Raw genomic sequence first — 15,414 nt, forward strand, 5'->3', positions numbered from 1 at the left:
CACAATCCATTGCATCGGCTGGGCAGCCGTAGCCACACTTGAAAGAAGCCCGTCCACAAGGGGCCTTAACTTAGGCAGGGGCCCAATCAGCTTTGCGCAGTGGCAGTATCATAGCCAATGAGGTCAAACCGAGGCGTGATTATTGCTAATTGAAAACTTTTCCCAATACCCGCCGTGATGACTTGAAATATAGTCAGCACTGGCAATTTTTGACAGTCTCTCAGGAGACTGATGTGCTTGGTTAAAAGGCAGATGTTGGCTCGCTCGCCTGGTGTTGCGCTGGAGAAGGGTGCTTTGGTTACGGCGCGACGGGAAGGCGGCCTTTGAAAGGGCTTCGTTAGCATATGGATTCCACAAATCCATTGCATCGGCTGGGCAGCCGTAGCCACACTTGAAAGAAGCCCGTCCCACAAGGGGCCCCTTAACTTAGGCAGGGGCCCAATCAGCTTTGCGCAGTGGCAGTATCATAGCCAATGAGGTCAAACCGAGGCGTGATTATTGCTAATTGAAAACTTTTCCCAATACCCCCCGTGATGACTTGAAATATAGTCAGCACTGGCAATTTTTGACAGTCTCTCAGGAGACTGATGTGCTTGGTTAAAAGGCAGATGTTGGCTCGCTCGCCTGGTGTTGCGCTGGAGAAGGGTGCTTTGGTTACGGCGCGACGGGAAGGCGGCCCTTTGAAAGGGCTTCGTTAGCATATGGATTCCCACAATCCATTGCATCGGCTGGGCAGCCGTAGCCACACTTGAAAGAAGCCCGTCCCAAGGGGCCCTTAACTTAGGCAGGGGCCAATCAGCTTTGCGCAGTGGCAGTATCATAGCCAATGAGGTCAAACCGAGGCGTGATTATTGCTAATTGAAAACTTTTCCCAATACCCCGCCGTGATGACTTGAAATATAGTCAGCACTGGCAATTTTTTGACAGTCTCTCAGGAGACTGATGTGCTTGGTTAAAAGGCAGATGTTGGCTCGCTTGCGCCTGGTGTTGCGCTGGAGAAGGGTGCTTTGGTTACGGCGCGACGGGAAGGCGGCCCTTTGAAAGGGCTTCGTTAGCATATGGATTCCCACAATCCATTGCATCGGCTGGGCAGCCGTAGCCACACTTGAAAGAAGCCCGTCCCACAAGGGGCCCCTTAACTTAGGCAGGGGCCCAATCAGCTTTGCGCAGTGGCAGTATCATAGCCAATGAGGTCAAACCGAGGCGTGATTATTGCTAATTGAAAACTTTTCCCAATACCCCGCCGTGATGACTTGAAATATAGTCAGCACTGGCAATTTTTGACAGTCTCTCAGGAGACTGATGTGCTTGGTTAAAAGGCAGATGTTGGCTCGCTCGCCTGGTGTTGCGCTGGAGAAGGGTGCTTTGGTTACGGCGCGACGAGGAAGGCGTCCCTTTTGAAAGGGCTTCGTTAGCATATGGATTCCCACAATGCCATTGCATCGCTGGGCCAGCCCGTAGCCACACTTGAAGAAGCACCGTCCCACACGGGGCCCCCTTTACTTAGGCAGGGGACCAAATCAGCTTTGCGCAGGTGGCAGTATCATAGCCAATGAGGTCCAAACCGAGGCCGTGATTATTGCTAACTGAAACTTTTCCGCAATTTACCCCGCCGTGATGAACTTGAAATATAGTCAGCACTGGCAATTTTTTGACAGTCTTCAGGAGACTGATGTGCTTGGTTAAAAGGCAGATGTTGGCTCGCTCGCCTGGTGTTGCGCTGGAGAAGGGTGCTTTGGTTACGGCGCGACGGGAAGGCGGCCCTTTGAAAGGGCTTCGTTAGCATATGGATTCCCACAATCATTGCATCGGCTGGGCAGCCGTAGCCACACTTGAAAGAAGCCGTCCCACAAGGGGCCCCTTAACTTAGGCAGGGGCCCAATCAGCTTTGGCGGCAGTGGCAGTATCATAGCCAATGAGGTCCAAACCGAGGCGTGATTATTGCTATTGAAAACTTTTTCCCAATACCCCCGCCGTGATGACTTGAAATATAGTCCAGGCACTGGCAATTTTTGACAGTTTCTCAGGAGACTGATGTGGCTTGGTTAAAAGGCAGATGTTTGGCTCGCTCGCCTGGTGTTTGCGCTGGAGAAGGGTGCTTTGGTTACGGCGGCGACGGGAAGGCGGCCCTTTGAAAGGGCTTCGTTAGCATATGGATTCCACAATCCATTGCATCGGCTGGGCAGCCGTAGCCACACTTGAAAGAAGCCCGTCCCACAAGGGGCCCCTTAACTTAGGCAGGGGCCCAATCAGCTTTGCGCAGTGGCAGTATCATAGCCAATGAGGTCAAACCGAGGCGTGATTATTGCTAATTGAAAACTTTTCCCAATACCCCCGCCGTGATGACTTGAAAATATAGTCAGGCACTGGCAATTTTTGACAGTCTCTCAGGAGACTGATGTGCTTGGTTAAAAGGCAGATGTTGGCTGCGCTCGCCTGGTGTTGCGCTGGAGAAGGGTGCTTTGGTTACGGCGCGACGGGAAGGCGGCCCTTTGAAAGGGCTTCGTTAGCATACTGGATTCCCACAATCCATTGGCATGCGGCTGGGCAGCCGTAGCCACACTTGAAAGAAGCCCGTCCCACAAGGGGCCCCTTAACTTAGGCAGGGGCCCAATCAGCTTTGCGCAGTGGCAGTATCATAGCCAATGAGGTCAAACCGAGGCGTGATTATTGCTAATTGAAAACTTTTCCCCAATACCTCGCCGTGATGACTTGAAATATAGTCAGCACTGGCAATTTTTGACAGTCTCTCAGGAGACTGATGTGCTTGGTTAAAAAGGCAGATGTTGGCTCGCTCGCCTGGTGTTGCGCTGGAGAAGGGTGCTTTGGTTACGGCGCGACGGGAAGGCGGCCCTTTGAAAGGGCTTCGTTAGCATATGGATTCCCACAATCCATTGCATCGGCTGGGCAGCCGTAGCCACACTTGAAAGAAGCCCGTCCCACAAGGGGCCCCTTAACTTAGGCAGGGGCCCAATCAGCTTTGCGCAGTGGCAGTATCATAGCCAATGAGGTCAAACCGAGGCGTGATTATTGCTAATTGAAAACTTTTCCCAATACCCCGCCGTGATGACTTGAAATATAGTCAGCACTGGCAATTTTTGACAGTCTCTCAGGAGACTGATGTGCTTGGTTAAAAGGCAGATGTTGGCTCGCTCGCCTGGTGTTGCGCTGGAGAAGGGTGCTTTTGGTTACGGCGCGACGGGAAGGCGGCCCTTTGAAAGGGCTTCGTTAGCATATGGATTCCCACAATCCATTGCATCGGCTGGGCAGCCGTAGCCACCACTTGAAAGAAGCCCGTCCCACAAGGGGCCCCTTAACTTAGGCAGGGGCCCAATCAGCTTTGCGCAGTGGCAGTATCATAGCCAATGAGGTCAAACCGAGGCGTGATTATTGCTAATTGAAAACTTTTCCCAATACCCCGCCGTGATGACTTGAAATATAGTCAGCACTGGCAATTTTTGACAGTCTCTCAGGAGACTGATGTGCTTGGTTAAAAGGCAGATGTTGGCTCGCTCGCCTGGTGTTGCGCTGGAGAAGGGTGCTTTGGTTACGGCGCGACGGGAAGGCGGCCCTTTGAAAGGGCTTCGTTAGCATATGGATTCCCACAATCCATTGCATCGGCTGGGCAGCCGTAGCCACACTTGAAAGAAGCCCGTCCCACAAGGGGCCCCTTAACTTAGGCAGGGGCCCAATCAGCTTTGCGCAGTGGCAGTATCATAGCCAATGAGGTCAAACCGAGGCGTGATTATTGCTAATTGAAAACTTTTCCCAATACCCCGCCGTGATGACTTGAAATATAGTCAGCACTGGCAATTTTTGACAGTCTCTCAGGAGACTGATGTGCTTGGTTAAAAGGCAGATGTTGGCTCGCTCGCCTGGTGTTGCGCTGGAGAAGGGTGCTTTGGTTACGGCGCGACGGGAAGGCGGCCCTTTGAAAGGGCTTCGTTAGCATATGGATTCCCACAATCCATTGCATCGGCTGGGCAGCCGTAGCCACACTTGAAAGAAGCCCGTCCCACAAGGGGCCCCTTAACTTAGGCAGGGGCCCAATCAGCTTTGCGCAGTGGCAGTATCATAGCCAATGAGGTCAAACCGAGGCGTGATTATTGCTAATTGAAAACTTTTCCCAATACCCCGCCGTGATGACTTGAAATATAGTCAGCACTGGCAATTTTTGACAGTCTCTCAGGAGACTGATGTGCTTGGTTAAAAGGCAGATGTTGGCTCGCTCGCCTGGTGTTGCGCTGGAGAAGGGTGCTTTGGTTACGGCGCGACGGGAAGGCGGCCCTTTGAAAGGGCTTCGTTAGCATATGGATTCCCACAATCCATTGCATCGGCTGGGCAGCCGTAGCCACACTTGAAAGAAGCCCGTCCCACAAGGGGCCCCTTAACTTAGGCAGGGGCCCAATCAGCTTTGCGCAGTGGCAGTATCATAGCCAATGAGGTCAAACCGAGGCGTGATTATTGCTAATTGAAAACTTTTCCCAATACCCCGCCGTGATGACTTGAAATATAGTCAGCACTGGCAATTTTTGACAGTCTCTCAGGAGACTGATGTGCTTGGTTAAAAGGCAGATGTTGGCTCGCTCGCCTGGTGTTGCGCTGGAGAAGGGTGCTTTGGTTACGGCGCGACGGGAAGGCGGCCCTTTGAAAGGGCTTCGTTAGCATATGGATTCCCACAATCCATTGCATCGGCTGGGCAGCCGTAGCCACACTTGAAAGAAGCCCGTCCCACAAGGGGCCCCTTAACTTAGGCAGGGGCCCAATCAGCTTTGCGCAGTGGCAGTATCATAGCCAATGAGGTCAAACCGAGGCGTGATTATTGCTAATTGAAAACTTTTCCCAATACCCCGCCGTGATGACTTGAAATATAGTCAGCACTGGCAATTTTTGACAGTCTCTCAGGAGACTGATGTGCTTGGTTAAAAGGCAGATGTTGGCTCGCTCGCCTGGTGTTGCGCTGGAGAAGGGTGCTTTGGTTACGGCGCGACGGGAAGGCGGCCCTTTGAAAGGGCTTCGTTAGCATATGGATTCCCACAATCCATTGCATCGGCTGGGCAGCCGTAGCCGCACTTGAAAGAAGCCCGTCCCACAAGGGGCCCCTTAACTTAGGCAGGGGCCCAATCAGCTTTGCGCAGTGGCAGTATCATAGCCAATGAGGTCAAACCGAGGCGTGATTATTGCTAATTGAAAACTTTTCCCAATACCCCGCCGTGATGACTTGAAATATAGTCAGCACTGGCAATTTTTGACAGTCTCTCAGGAGACTGATGTGCTTGGTTAAAAGGCAGATGTTGGCTCGCTCGCCTGGTGTTGCGCTGGAGAAGGGTGCTTTGGTTACGGCGCGACGGGAAGGCGGCCCTTTGAAAGGGCTTCGTTAGCATATGGATTCCCACAATCCATTGCATCGGCTGGGCAGCCGTAGCCACACTTGAAAGAAGCCCGTCCCACAAGGGGCCCCTTAACTTAGGCAGGGGCCCAATCAGCTTTGCGCAGTGGCAGTATCATAGCCAATGAGGTCAAACCGAGGCGTGATTATTGCTAATTGAAAACTTTTCCCAATACCCCCGCCGTGATGACTTGAAATATAGTCAGCACTGGCAATTTTTGACAGTCTCTCAGGAGACTGATGTGCTTGGTTAAAAGGCAGATGTTGGCTCGCTCGCCTGGTGTTGCGCTGGAGAAGGGTGCTTTGGTTACGGCGCGACGGGAAGGCGGCCCTTTGAAAGGGCTTCGTTAGCATATGGATTCCCACAATCCATTGCATCGGCTGGGCAGCCGTAGCCACACTTGAAAGAAGCCCGTCCCACAAGGGGCCCCTTAACTTAGGCAGGGGCCCAATCAGCTTTGCGCAGTGGCAGTATCATAGCCAATGAGGTCAAACCGAGGCGTGATTATTGCTAATTGAAAACTTTTCCCAATACCCCGCCGTGATGACTTGAAATATAGTCAGCACTGGCAATTTTTGACAGTCTCTCAGGAGACTGATGTGCTTGGTTAAAAGGCAGATGTTGGCTCGCTCGCCTGGTGTTGCGCTGGAGAAGGGTGCTTTGGTTACGGCGCGACGGGAAGGCGGCCCTTTGAAAGGGCTTCGTTAGCATATGGATTCCCACAATCCATTGCATCGGCTGGGCAGCCGTAGCCACACTTGAAAGAAGCCCGTCCCACAAGGGGCCCCTTAACTTAGGCAGGGGCCCAATCAGCTTTGCGCAGTGGCAGTATCATAGCCAATGAGGTCAAACCGAGGCGTGATTATTGCTAATTGAAAACTTTTCCCAATACCCCGCCGTGATGACTTGAAATATAGTCAGCACTGGCAATTTTTGACAGTCTCTCAGGAGACTGATGTGCTTGGTTAAAAGGCAGATGTTGGCTCGCTCGCCTGGTGTTGCGCTGGAGAAGGGTGCTTTGGTTACGGCGCGACGGGAAGGCGGCCCTTTGAAAGGGCTTCGTTAGCATATGGATTCCCACAATCCATTGCATCGGCTGGGCAGCCGTAGCCACACTTGAAAGAAGCCCGTCCCACAAGGGGCCCCTTAACTTAGGCAGGGGCCCAATCAGCTTTGCGCAGTGGCAGTATCATAGCCAATGAGGTCAAACCGAGGCGTGATTATTGCTAATTGAAAACTTTTCCCAATACCCCGCCGTGATGACTTGAAATATAGTCAGCACTGGCAATTTTTGACAGTCTCTCAGGAGACTGATGTGCTTGGTTAAAAGGCAGATGTTGGCTCGCTCGCCTGGTGTTGCGCTGGAGAAGGGTGCTTTGGTTACGGCGCGACGGGAAGGCGGCCCCTTTGAAAGGGCTTCGTTAGCATATGGATTCCCACAATCCATTGCATCGGCTGGGCAGCCGTAGCCACACTTGAAAGAAGCCCGTCCCACAAGGGGCCCCTTAACTTAGGCAGGGGCCCAATCAGCTTTGCGCAGTGGCAGTATCATAGCCAATGAGGTCAAACCGAGGCGTGATTATTGCTAATTGAAAACTTTTCCCAATACCCCGCCGTGATGACTTGAAATATAGTCAGCACTGGCAATTTTTGACAGTCTCTCAGGAGACTGATGTGCTTGGTTAAAAGGCAGATGTTGGCTCGCTCGCCTGGTGTTGCGCTGGAGAAGGGTGCTTTGGTTACGGCGCGACGGGAAGGCGGCCCTTTGAAAGGGCTTCGTTAGCATATGGATTCCCACAATCCATTGCATCGGCTGGGCAGCCGTAGCCACACTTGAAAGAAGCCCGTCCCACAAGGGGCCCCTTAACTTAGGCAGGGGCCCAATCAGCTTTGCGCAGTGGCAGTATCATAGCCAATGAGGTCAAACCGAGGCGTGATTATTGCTAATTGAAAACTTTTCCCAATACCCCGCCGTGATGACTTGAAATATAGTCAGCACTGGCAATTTTTGACAGTCTCTCAGGAGACTGATGTGCTTGGTTAAAAGGCAGATGTTGGCTCGCTCGCCTGGTGTTGCGCTGGAGAAGGGTGCTTTGGTTACGGCGCGACGGGAAGGCGGCCCTTTGAAAGGGCTTCGTTAGCATATGGATTCCCACAATCCATTGCATCGGCTGGGCAGCCGTAGCCACACTTGAAAGAAGCCCGTCCCACAAGGGGCCCCTTAACTTAGGCAGGGGCCCAATCAGCTTTGCGCAGTGGCAGTATCATAGCCAATGAGGTCAAACCGAGGCGTGATTATTGCTAATTGAAAACTTTTCCCAATACCCCGCCGTGATGACTTGAAATATAGTCAGCACTGGCAATTTTTGACAGTCTCTCAGGAGACTGATGTGCTTGGTTAAAAGGCAGATGTTGGCTCGCTCGCCTGGTGTTGCGCTGGAGAAGGGTGCTTTGGTTACGGCGCGACGGGAAGGCGGCCCTTTGAAAGGGCTTCGTTAGCATATGGATTCCCACAATCCATTGCATCGGCTGGGCAGCCGTAGCCACACTTGAAAGAAGCCCGTCCCACAAGGGGCCCCTTAACTTAGGCAGGGGCCCAATCAGCTTTGCGCAGTGGCAGTATCATAGCCAATGAGGTCAAACCGAGGCGTGATTATTGCTAATTGAAAACTTTTCCCAATACCCCGCCGTGATGACTTGAAATATAGTCAGCACTGGCAATTTTTGACAGTCTCTCAGGAGACTGATGTGCTTGGTTAAAAGGCAGATGTTGGCTCGCTCGCCTGGTGTTGCGCTGGAGAAGGGTGCTTTGGTTACGGCGCGACGGGAAGGCGGCCCTTTGAAAGGGCTTCGTTAGCATATGGATTCCCACAATCCATTGCATCGGCTGGGCAGCCGTAGCCACACTTGAAAGAAGCCCGTCCCACAAGGGGCCCCTTAACTTAGGCAGGGGCCCAATCAGCTTTGCGCAGTGGCAGTATCATAGCCAATGAGGTCAAACCGAGGCGTGATTATTGCTAATTGAAAACTTTTCCCAATACCCCGCCGTGATGACTTGAAATATAGTCAGCACTGGCAATTTTTGACAGTCTCTCAGGAGACTGATGTGCTTGGTTAAAAGGCAGATGTTGGCTCGCTCGCCTGGTGTTGCGCTGGAGAAGGGTGCTTTGGTTACGGCGCGACGGGAAGGCGGCCCTTTGAAAGGGCTTCGTTAGCATATGGATTCCCACAATCCATTGCATCGGCTGGGCAGCCGTAGCCACACTTGAAAGAAGCCCGTCCCACAAGGGGCCCCTTAACTTAGGCAGGGGCCCAATCAGCTTTGCGCAGTGGCAGTATCATAGCCAATGAGGTCAAACCGAGGCGTGATTATTGCTAATTGAAAACTTTTCCCAATACCCCGCCGTGATGACTTGAAATATAGTCAGCACTGGCAATTTTTGACAGTCTCTCAGGAGACTGATGTGCTTGGTTAAAAGGCAGATGTTGGCTCGCTCGCCTGGTGTTGCGCTGGAGAAGGGTGCTTTGGTTACGGCGCGACGGGAAGGCGGCCCTTTGAAAGGGCTTCGTTAGCATATGGATTCCCACAATCCATTGCATCGGCTGGGCAGCCGTAGCCACACTTGAAAGAAGCCCGTCCCACAAGGGGCCCCTTAACTTAGGCAGGGGCCCAATCAGCTTTGCGCAGTGGCAGTATCATAGCCAATGAGGTCAAACCGAGGCGTGATTATTGCTAATTGAAAACTTTTCCCAATACCCCGCCGTGATGACTTGAAATATAGTCAGCACTGGCAATTTTTGACAGTCTCTCAGGAGACTGATGTGCTTGGTTAAAAGGCAGATGTTGGCTCGCTCGCCTGGTGTTGCGCTGGAGAAGGGTGCTTTGGTTACGGCGCGACGGGAAGGCGGCCCTTTGAAAGGGCTTCGTTAGCATATGGATTCCCACAATCCATTGCATCGGCTGGGCAGCCGTAGCCACACTTGAAAGAAGCCCGTCCCACAAGGGGCCCCTTAACTTAGGCAGGGGCCCAATCAGCTTTGCGCAGTGGCAGTATCATAGCCAATGAGGTCAAACCGAGGCGTGATTATTGCTAATTGAAAACTTTTCCCAATACCCCCGCCGTGATGACTTGAAATATAGTCAGCACTGGCAATTTTTGACAGTCTCTCAGGAGACTGATGTGCTTGGTTAAAAGGCAGATGTTGGCTCGCTCGCCTGGTGTTGCGCTGGAGAAGGGTGCTTTGGTTACGGCGCGACGGGAAGGCGGCCCTTTGAAAGGGCTTCGTTAGCATATGGATTCCCACAATCCATTGCATCGGCTGGGCAGCCGTAGCCACACTTGAAAGAAGCCCGTCCCACAAGGGGCCCCTTAACTTAGGCAGGGGCCCAATCAGCTTTGCGCAGTGGCAGTATCATAGCCAATGAGGTCAAACCGAGGCGTGATTATTGCTAATTGAAAACTTTTCCCAATACCCCGCCGTGATGACTTGAAATATAGTCAGCACTGGCAATTTTTGACAGTCTCTCAGGAGACTGATGTGCTTGGTTAAAAGGCAGATGTTGGCTCGCTCGCCTGGTGTTGCGCTGGAGAAGGGTGCTTTGGTTACGGCGCGACGGGAAGGCGGCCCTTTGAAAGGGCTTCGTTAGCATATGGATTCCCACAATCCATTGCATCGGCTGGGCAGCCGTAGCCACACTTGAAAGAAGCCCGTCCCACAAGGGGCCCCTTAACTTAGGCAGGGGCCCAATCAGCTTTGCGCAGTGGCAGTATCATAGCCAATGAGGTCAAACCGAGGCGTGATTATTGCTAATTGAAAACTTTTCCCAATACCCCGCCGTGATGACTTGAAATATAGTCAGCACTGGCAATTTTTGACAGTCTCTCAGGAGACTGATGTGCTTGGTTAAAAGGCAGATGTTGGCTTCGCTCGCCTGGTGTTGCGCTGGAGAAGGGTGCTTTGGTTACGGCGCGACGGGAAGGCGGCCCTTTGAAAGGGCTTCGTTAGCATATGGATTCCCACAATCCATTGCATCGGCTGGGCAGCCGTAGCCACACTTGAAAGAAGCCCGTCCCACAAGGGGCCCCTTAACTTAGGCAGGGCCCAATCAGCTTTGCGCAGTGGCAGTATCATAGCCAATGAGGTCAAACCGAGGCGTGATTATTGCTAATTGAAAACTTTTCCCAATACCCCGCCGTGATGACTTGAAATATAGTCAGCACTGGCAATTTTTGACAGTCTCTCAGGAGACTGATGTGCTTGGTTAAAAGGCAGATGTTGGCTCGCTCGCCTGGTGTTGCGCTGGAGAAGGGTGCTTTGGTTACGGCGCGACGGGAAGGCGGCCCTTTGAAAGGGCTTCGTTAGCATATGGATTCCCACAATCCATTGCATCGGCTGGGCAGCCGTAGCCACACTTGAAAGAAGCCCGTCCCACAAGGGGCCCCTTAACTTAGGCAGGGGCCCAATCAGCTTTGCGCAGTGGCAGTATCATAGCCAATGAGGTCAAACCGAGGCGTGATTATTGCTAATTGAAAACTTTTCCCAATACCCCGCCGTGATGACTTGAAATATAGTCAGCACTGGCAATTTTTGACAGTCTCTCAGGAGACTGATGTGCTTGGTTAAAAGGCAGATGTTGGCTCGCTCGCCTGGTGTTGCGCTGGAGAAGGGTGCTTTGGTTACGGCGCGACGGGAAGGCGGCCCTTTGAAAGGGCTTCGTTAGCATATGGATTCCCACAATCCATTGCATCGGCTGGGCAGCCGTAGCCACACTTGAAAGAAGCCCGTCCCACAAGGGGCCCCTTAACTTAGGCAGGGGCCCAATCAGCTTTGCGCAGTGGCAGTATCATAGCCAATGAGGTCAAACCGAGGCGTGATTATTGCTAATTGAAAACTTTTCCCAATACCCCGCCGTGATGACTTGAAATATAGTCAGCACTGGCAATTTTTGACAGTCTCTCAGGAGACTGATGTGCTTGGTTAAAAGGCAGATGTTGGCTCGCTCGCCTGGTGTTGCGCTGGAGAAGGGTGCTTTGGTTACGGCGCGACGGGAAGGCGGCCCTTTGAAAGGGCTTCGTTAGCATATGGATTCCCACAATCCATTGCATCGGCTGGGCAGCCGTAGCCACACTTGAAAGAAGCCCGTCCCACAAGGGGCCCCTTAACTTAGGCAGGGGCCCAATCAGCTTTGCGCAGTGGCAGTATCATAGCCAATGAGGTCAAACCGAGGCGTGATTATTGCTAATTGAAAACTTTTCCCAATACCCCGCCGTGATGACTTGAAATATAGTCAGCACTGGCAATTTTTGACAGTCTCTCAGGAGACTGATGTGCTTGGTTAAAAGGCAGATGTTGGCTCGCTCGCCTGGTGTTGCGCTGGAGAAGGGTGCTTTGGTTACGGCGCGACGGGAAGGCGGCCCTTTGAAAGGGCTTCGTTAGCATATGGATTCCCACAATCCATTGCATCGGCTGGGCAGCCGTAGCCACACTTGAAAGAAGCCCGTCCCACAAGGGGCCCTTAACTTAGGCAGGGGCCCAATCAGCTTTGCGCAGTGGCAGTATCATAGCCAATGAGGTCAAACCGAGGCGTGATTATTGCTAATTGAAAACTTTTCCCAATACCCCCGCCGTGATGACTTGAAATATAGTCAGCACTGGCAATTTTTGACAGTCTCTCAGGAGACTGATGTGCTTGGTTAAAAGGCAGATGTTGGCTCGCTCGCCTGGTGTTGCGCTGGAGAAGGGTGCTTTGGTTACGGCGCGACGGGAAGGCGGCCCTTTGAAAGGGCTTCGTTAGCATATGGATTCCCACAATCCATTGCATCGGCTGGGCAGCCGTAGCCACACTTGAAAGAAGCCCGTCCCACAAGGGGCCCCTTAACTTAGGCAGGGGCCCAATCAGCTTTGCGCAGTGGCAGTATCATAGCCAATGAGGTCAAACCGAGGCGTGATTATTGCTAATTGAAAACTTTTCCCAATACCCCGCCGTGATGACTTGAAATATAGTCAGCACTGGCAATTTTTGACAGTCTCTCAGGAGACTGATGTGCTTGGTTAAAAGGCAGATGTTGGCTCGCTCGCCTGGTGTTGCGCTGGAGAAGGGTGCTTTGGTTACGGCGCGACGGGAAGGCGGCCCTTTGAAAGGGCTTCGTTAGCATATGGATTCCCACAATCCATTGCATCGGCTGGGCAGCCGTAGCCACACTTGAAAGAAGCCCGTCCCACAAGGGCCCCTTAACTTAGGCAGGGGCCCAATCAGCTTTGCGCAGTGGCAGTATCATAGCCAATGAGGTCAAACCGAGGCGTGATTATTGCTAATTGAAAACTTTTCCCAATACCCCGCCGTGATGACTTGAAATATAGTCAGCACTGGCAATTTTTGACAGTCTCTCAGGAGACTGATGTGCTTGGTTAAAAGGCAGATGTTGGCTCGCTCGCCTGGTGTTGCGCTGGAGAAGGGTGCTTTGGTTACGGCGCGACGGGAAGGCGGCCCTTTGAAAGGGCTTCGTTAGCATATGGATTCCCACAATCCATTGCATCGGCTGGGCAGCCGTAGCCACACTTGAAAGAAGCCCGTCCCACAAGGGGCCCCTTAACTTAGGCAGGGGCCCAATCAGCTTTGCGCAGTGGCAGTATCATAGCCAATGAGGTCAAACCGAGGGCGTGATTATTGCTAATTGAAAACTTTTCCCAATACCCCGCCGTGATGACTTGAAATATAGTCAGCACTGGCAATTTTTGACAGTCTCTCAGGAGACTGATGTGCTTGGTTAAAAGGCAGATGTTGGCTCGCTCGCCTGGTGTTGCGCTGGAGAAGGGTGCTTTGGTTACGGCGCGACGGGAAGGCGGCCCTTTGAAAGGGCTTCGTTAGCATATGGATTCCCACAATCCATTGCATCGGCTGGGCAGCCGTAGCCACACTTGAAAGAAGCCCGTCCCACAAGGGGCCCCTTAACTTAGGCAGGGGGCCCAATCAGCTTTGCGCAGTGGCAAGTATCATAGCCAATGAGGTCAAACCGAGGCGTGATTATTGCTAATTGAAAAACTTTTTCCCAATACCCCGCCGTGATGACTTGAATATAGTCAGCACTGGCAATTTTTGACAGTCTCTCAGGAGACTGATGTGCTTGGTTAAAAGGCAGATGTTGGCTCGCTCGCCTGGTGTTGCGCTGGGAGAAGGGTGCTTTGGTTACGGCGCGACGGGAAGGCGGCCCTTTGAAAGGGCTTCGTTTAGCATATGGATTCCCACAATCCATTGCATCGGCTGGGCAGCCGTAGCCACACTTGAAAGAAGCCCGTCCCACAAGGGGCCCCTTAACTTAGGCAGGGGCCCAATCAGCTTTGCGCAGTTGGCAGTATCATAGCCAATTGAGGTCAAACCGCAGGCGTGATTATTGCTAATTGAAAACTTTTCCCAATACCCCGCCGTGATGACTTGAAATATAGTCAGCACTGGCAATTTTTGACAGTCTCTCAGGAGACTGATGTTGCTTGGTTAAAAGGCAGATGTTGGCTCGCTCGCCTGGTGTTGCGCTGGAGAAGGGTGCTTTGGTTACGGCGCGACGGGAAGGCGGCCCTTTGAAAGGGCTTCGTTAGCATATGGATTCCCACAATCCATTGCATCGGCTGGGCAGCCGTAGCCACACTTGAAAAGAAGCCCGTCCCACAAGGGGCCCCTTAACTTAGGCAGGGCCCAATCAGCTCTTGCGCAGTGGCAGTATCATAGCAATGAGGTCAAACCGAGGCGTGATTATTGCTAATTGAAAACTTTTCCCAATACCCCGCCGTGATGACCTTGAAATATAGGTCAGCACTGGCAATTTTCGACCAGTCTCTCAGGAGACTGATGTGCTTGGTTAAAAGGCAGATGTTGGCTCGCTCCGCCTGGTGTTGCGCTGGAGAAGGGTGCTTTGGTTACGGCGCGACGGGAAGGCGGCCCTTTGAAAGGGCTTCGTTAGCATATGGATTCCCACAATCCATTGCATCGGCTGGGCAGCCGTAGCCACACTTGAAGAAGCCCGTCCCACAAGGGGCCCCTTTACTTAGGCAGGGGCCCAATCAGCTTTGCGCAGTGGCAGTATCATAGCCAATGAGGTCAACCGAGGCGTGATTATTGCTAATTGAAACTTTTCCCAATACCCCGCCGTGATGACTTGAAATATAGTCAGCACTGGCAATTTTTGACAGGTCTCTCAGGAGACTGATGTGCTTGGTTAAAAGGCAGATGTTGGCTCGCTCGCCTGGTGTTGCGCTGGAGAAGGGTGCTTTGGTTACGGCGCGACGGGAAGGCGGCCCTTTGAAAGGGCTTCAGTTAGCATATGGATTCCCACAATCCATTGCATCGGCTGGGCAGCCGTAGCCACACTGAAAGAAAGCCCGTCCGCACAAAGGGGCCCTTACTTAGGCAGGGGCCCAATCAGCTTTGCGCAGTGGCAGTATCATAGCCAATGAGGTCAAACCGAGGCGTGATTATTGCTAATTGAAAACTTTTCCCAATACCCCGCCGTGATGACTGAAATATAGTCAGCACTGGCAATTTTTGACAGTCTCTCAGGAGACTGATGTGCTTGGTTAAAAGGCAGATGTTGGCTCGCTCGCCTGGTGTTGCGCTGGAGAAGGGTGCTTTGGTTACGGCGCGACGGGAAGGCGGCCCTTTGAAAGGGCTTCGTTAGCATATGGATTCCCACAATCCATTGGCATCGGCTGGGCAGCCGTAGCCACACTTGAAGAAGCCCGTCCCACAAGGGGCCCCTTAACTTAGGCAGGGGCCCAATCAGCTTTGCGGCAGTGGGCAGTATCATAGCCAATGAGGTCAAACCGAGGCGTGATTATTGCTAATTGAAAACTTTTCCCAATACCCCGCCGTGATGACTTGAAATATAGTCAGCACTGGCAATTTTTGACAGTCTCTCAGGAGACTGATGTGCTTGGTTAAAAGGCAGATGTTGCTCGCTCGCCTGGTGTTGCGCTGGAGAAGGGTGCTTTGGTTACGGCGCGACGGGAAGGCGGCCCTTTGAAAGGGCTT

General features: G+C 52.5%; 43 non-coding genes across 43 annotated transcripts; all 43 read left to right on the forward strand.

The window, feature by feature from the left end:
• The first annotated feature begins 88 nt into the window (after positions 1-88).
• LOC116409121 lies at positions 89-228 on the forward strand. The gene has a single exon (XR_004221566.1). It is a non-coding gene; the product is annotated as a U4 spliceosomal RNA (small nuclear RNA).
• Positions 229-444: 216 nt separating this feature from the next.
• Positions 445-584, forward strand: LOC116409280. The gene has a single exon (XR_004221725.1). It is a non-coding gene; the product is annotated as a U4 spliceosomal RNA (small nuclear RNA).
• Positions 585-797: 213 nt separating this feature from the next.
• LOC116409292 lies at positions 798-939 on the forward strand. Its single transcript, XR_004221737.1, has one exon. It is a non-coding gene; the product is annotated as a U4 spliceosomal RNA (small nuclear RNA).
• A 219-nt stretch (positions 940-1,158) lies between these two features.
• On the forward strand, positions 1,159-1,299 carry LOC116409201. Its single transcript, XR_004221646.1, has one exon. It is a non-coding gene; the product is annotated as a U4 spliceosomal RNA (small nuclear RNA).
• A 223-nt stretch (positions 1,300-1,522) lies between these two features.
• LOC116409323 lies at positions 1,523-1,670 on the forward strand. Its single transcript, XR_004221768.1, has one exon. It is a non-coding gene; the product is annotated as a U4 spliceosomal RNA (small nuclear RNA).
• Positions 1,671-1,884: 214 nt separating this feature from the next.
• On the forward strand, positions 1,885-2,031 carry LOC116409322. Its single transcript, XR_004221767.1, has one exon. It is a non-coding gene; the product is annotated as a U4 spliceosomal RNA (small nuclear RNA).
• Positions 2,032-2,251: 220 nt separating this feature from the next.
• Positions 2,252-2,395, forward strand: LOC116409294. The gene has a single exon (XR_004221739.1). It is a non-coding gene; the product is annotated as a U4 spliceosomal RNA (small nuclear RNA).
• A 221-nt stretch (positions 2,396-2,616) lies between these two features.
• On the forward strand, positions 2,617-2,758 carry LOC116409261. Its single transcript, XR_004221706.1, has one exon. It is a non-coding gene; the product is annotated as a U4 spliceosomal RNA (small nuclear RNA).
• A 218-nt stretch (positions 2,759-2,976) lies between these two features.
• LOC116409202 lies at positions 2,977-3,117 on the forward strand. Its single transcript, XR_004221647.1, has one exon. It is a non-coding gene; the product is annotated as a U4 spliceosomal RNA (small nuclear RNA).
• A 219-nt stretch (positions 3,118-3,336) lies between these two features.
• LOC116409203 lies at positions 3,337-3,477 on the forward strand. Its single transcript, XR_004221648.1, has one exon. It is a non-coding gene; the product is annotated as a U4 spliceosomal RNA (small nuclear RNA).
• A 217-nt stretch (positions 3,478-3,694) lies between these two features.
• Positions 3,695-3,835, forward strand: LOC116409204. Its single transcript, XR_004221649.1, has one exon. It is a non-coding gene; the product is annotated as a U4 spliceosomal RNA (small nuclear RNA).
• A 217-nt stretch (positions 3,836-4,052) lies between these two features.
• LOC116409205 lies at positions 4,053-4,193 on the forward strand. Its single transcript, XR_004221650.1, has one exon. It is a non-coding gene; the product is annotated as a U4 spliceosomal RNA (small nuclear RNA).
• A 217-nt stretch (positions 4,194-4,410) lies between these two features.
• Positions 4,411-4,551, forward strand: LOC116409207. The gene has a single exon (XR_004221652.1). It is a non-coding gene; the product is annotated as a U4 spliceosomal RNA (small nuclear RNA).
• A 217-nt stretch (positions 4,552-4,768) lies between these two features.
• Positions 4,769-4,909, forward strand: LOC116409208. Its single transcript, XR_004221653.1, has one exon. It is a non-coding gene; the product is annotated as a U4 spliceosomal RNA (small nuclear RNA).
• A 217-nt stretch (positions 4,910-5,126) lies between these two features.
• Positions 5,127-5,267, forward strand: LOC116409209. Its single transcript, XR_004221654.1, has one exon. It is a non-coding gene; the product is annotated as a U4 spliceosomal RNA (small nuclear RNA).
• Positions 5,268-5,484: 217 nt separating this feature from the next.
• On the forward strand, positions 5,485-5,626 carry LOC116409272. Its single transcript, XR_004221717.1, has one exon. It is a non-coding gene; the product is annotated as a U4 spliceosomal RNA (small nuclear RNA).
• A 217-nt stretch (positions 5,627-5,843) lies between these two features.
• On the forward strand, positions 5,844-5,984 carry LOC116409210. The gene has a single exon (XR_004221655.1). It is a non-coding gene; the product is annotated as a U4 spliceosomal RNA (small nuclear RNA).
• A 217-nt stretch (positions 5,985-6,201) lies between these two features.
• LOC116409211 lies at positions 6,202-6,342 on the forward strand. Its single transcript, XR_004221656.1, has one exon. It is a non-coding gene; the product is annotated as a U4 spliceosomal RNA (small nuclear RNA).
• Positions 6,343-6,559: 217 nt separating this feature from the next.
• LOC116409212 lies at positions 6,560-6,700 on the forward strand. The gene has a single exon (XR_004221657.1). It is a non-coding gene; the product is annotated as a U4 spliceosomal RNA (small nuclear RNA).
• A 218-nt stretch (positions 6,701-6,918) lies between these two features.
• LOC116409213 lies at positions 6,919-7,059 on the forward strand. The gene has a single exon (XR_004221658.1). It is a non-coding gene; the product is annotated as a U4 spliceosomal RNA (small nuclear RNA).
• A 217-nt stretch (positions 7,060-7,276) lies between these two features.
• On the forward strand, positions 7,277-7,417 carry LOC116409214. Its single transcript, XR_004221659.1, has one exon. It is a non-coding gene; the product is annotated as a U4 spliceosomal RNA (small nuclear RNA).
• A 217-nt stretch (positions 7,418-7,634) lies between these two features.
• Positions 7,635-7,775, forward strand: LOC116409215. Its single transcript, XR_004221660.1, has one exon. It is a non-coding gene; the product is annotated as a U4 spliceosomal RNA (small nuclear RNA).
• A 217-nt stretch (positions 7,776-7,992) lies between these two features.
• On the forward strand, positions 7,993-8,133 carry LOC116409231. The gene has a single exon (XR_004221676.1). It is a non-coding gene; the product is annotated as a U4 spliceosomal RNA (small nuclear RNA).
• Positions 8,134-8,350: 217 nt separating this feature from the next.
• LOC116409232 lies at positions 8,351-8,491 on the forward strand. Its single transcript, XR_004221677.1, has one exon. It is a non-coding gene; the product is annotated as a U4 spliceosomal RNA (small nuclear RNA).
• Positions 8,492-8,708: 217 nt separating this feature from the next.
• Positions 8,709-8,849, forward strand: LOC116409233. The gene has a single exon (XR_004221678.1). It is a non-coding gene; the product is annotated as a U4 spliceosomal RNA (small nuclear RNA).
• A 217-nt stretch (positions 8,850-9,066) lies between these two features.
• On the forward strand, positions 9,067-9,207 carry LOC116409234. The gene has a single exon (XR_004221679.1). It is a non-coding gene; the product is annotated as a U4 spliceosomal RNA (small nuclear RNA).
• Positions 9,208-9,424: 217 nt separating this feature from the next.
• LOC116409274 lies at positions 9,425-9,566 on the forward strand. The gene has a single exon (XR_004221719.1). It is a non-coding gene; the product is annotated as a U4 spliceosomal RNA (small nuclear RNA).
• A 217-nt stretch (positions 9,567-9,783) lies between these two features.
• On the forward strand, positions 9,784-9,924 carry LOC116409235. The gene has a single exon (XR_004221680.1). It is a non-coding gene; the product is annotated as a U4 spliceosomal RNA (small nuclear RNA).
• A 217-nt stretch (positions 9,925-10,141) lies between these two features.
• On the forward strand, positions 10,142-10,282 carry LOC116409236. The gene has a single exon (XR_004221681.1). It is a non-coding gene; the product is annotated as a U4 spliceosomal RNA (small nuclear RNA).
• A 217-nt stretch (positions 10,283-10,499) lies between these two features.
• LOC116409237 lies at positions 10,500-10,640 on the forward strand. The gene has a single exon (XR_004221682.1). It is a non-coding gene; the product is annotated as a U4 spliceosomal RNA (small nuclear RNA).
• A 217-nt stretch (positions 10,641-10,857) lies between these two features.
• Positions 10,858-10,998, forward strand: LOC116409238. Its single transcript, XR_004221683.1, has one exon. It is a non-coding gene; the product is annotated as a U4 spliceosomal RNA (small nuclear RNA).
• A 217-nt stretch (positions 10,999-11,215) lies between these two features.
• LOC116409240 lies at positions 11,216-11,356 on the forward strand. Its single transcript, XR_004221685.1, has one exon. It is a non-coding gene; the product is annotated as a U4 spliceosomal RNA (small nuclear RNA).
• Positions 11,357-11,573: 217 nt separating this feature from the next.
• LOC116409241 lies at positions 11,574-11,714 on the forward strand. Its single transcript, XR_004221686.1, has one exon. It is a non-coding gene; the product is annotated as a U4 spliceosomal RNA (small nuclear RNA).
• A 216-nt stretch (positions 11,715-11,930) lies between these two features.
• LOC116409275 lies at positions 11,931-12,072 on the forward strand. The gene has a single exon (XR_004221720.1). It is a non-coding gene; the product is annotated as a U4 spliceosomal RNA (small nuclear RNA).
• Positions 12,073-12,289: 217 nt separating this feature from the next.
• Positions 12,290-12,430, forward strand: LOC116409242. Its single transcript, XR_004221687.1, has one exon. It is a non-coding gene; the product is annotated as a U4 spliceosomal RNA (small nuclear RNA).
• A 216-nt stretch (positions 12,431-12,646) lies between these two features.
• Positions 12,647-12,787, forward strand: LOC116409243. The gene has a single exon (XR_004221688.1). It is a non-coding gene; the product is annotated as a U4 spliceosomal RNA (small nuclear RNA).
• Positions 12,788-13,004: 217 nt separating this feature from the next.
• LOC116409296 lies at positions 13,005-13,146 on the forward strand. The gene has a single exon (XR_004221741.1). It is a non-coding gene; the product is annotated as a U4 spliceosomal RNA (small nuclear RNA).
• Positions 13,147-13,364: 218 nt separating this feature from the next.
• On the forward strand, positions 13,365-13,507 carry LOC116409302. The gene has a single exon (XR_004221747.1). It is a non-coding gene; the product is annotated as a U4 spliceosomal RNA (small nuclear RNA).
• Positions 13,508-13,726: 219 nt separating this feature from the next.
• On the forward strand, positions 13,727-13,870 carry LOC116409319. Its single transcript, XR_004221764.1, has one exon. It is a non-coding gene; the product is annotated as a U4 spliceosomal RNA (small nuclear RNA).
• A 219-nt stretch (positions 13,871-14,089) lies between these two features.
• Positions 14,090-14,231, forward strand: LOC116409321. Its single transcript, XR_004221766.1, has one exon. It is a non-coding gene; the product is annotated as a U4 spliceosomal RNA (small nuclear RNA).
• A 218-nt stretch (positions 14,232-14,449) lies between these two features.
• LOC116409315 lies at positions 14,450-14,588 on the forward strand. The gene has a single exon (XR_004221760.1). It is a non-coding gene; the product is annotated as a U4 spliceosomal RNA (small nuclear RNA).
• Positions 14,589-14,807: 219 nt separating this feature from the next.
• LOC116409123 lies at positions 14,808-14,947 on the forward strand. Its single transcript, XR_004221568.1, has one exon. It is a non-coding gene; the product is annotated as a U4 spliceosomal RNA (small nuclear RNA).
• A 217-nt stretch (positions 14,948-15,164) lies between these two features.
• LOC116409305 lies at positions 15,165-15,307 on the forward strand. The gene has a single exon (XR_004221750.1). It is a non-coding gene; the product is annotated as a U4 spliceosomal RNA (small nuclear RNA).
• Positions 15,308-15,414: the final 107 nt, after the last annotated feature.

Source organism: Xenopus tropicalis, chromosome 2, assembly GCF_000004195.4.
Source record: "Xenopus tropicalis strain Nigerian chromosome 2, UCB_Xtro_10.0, whole genome shotgun sequence".
Taxonomy (NCBI): Eukaryota; Metazoa; Chordata; class Amphibia; order Anura; family Pipidae; genus Xenopus; species Xenopus tropicalis.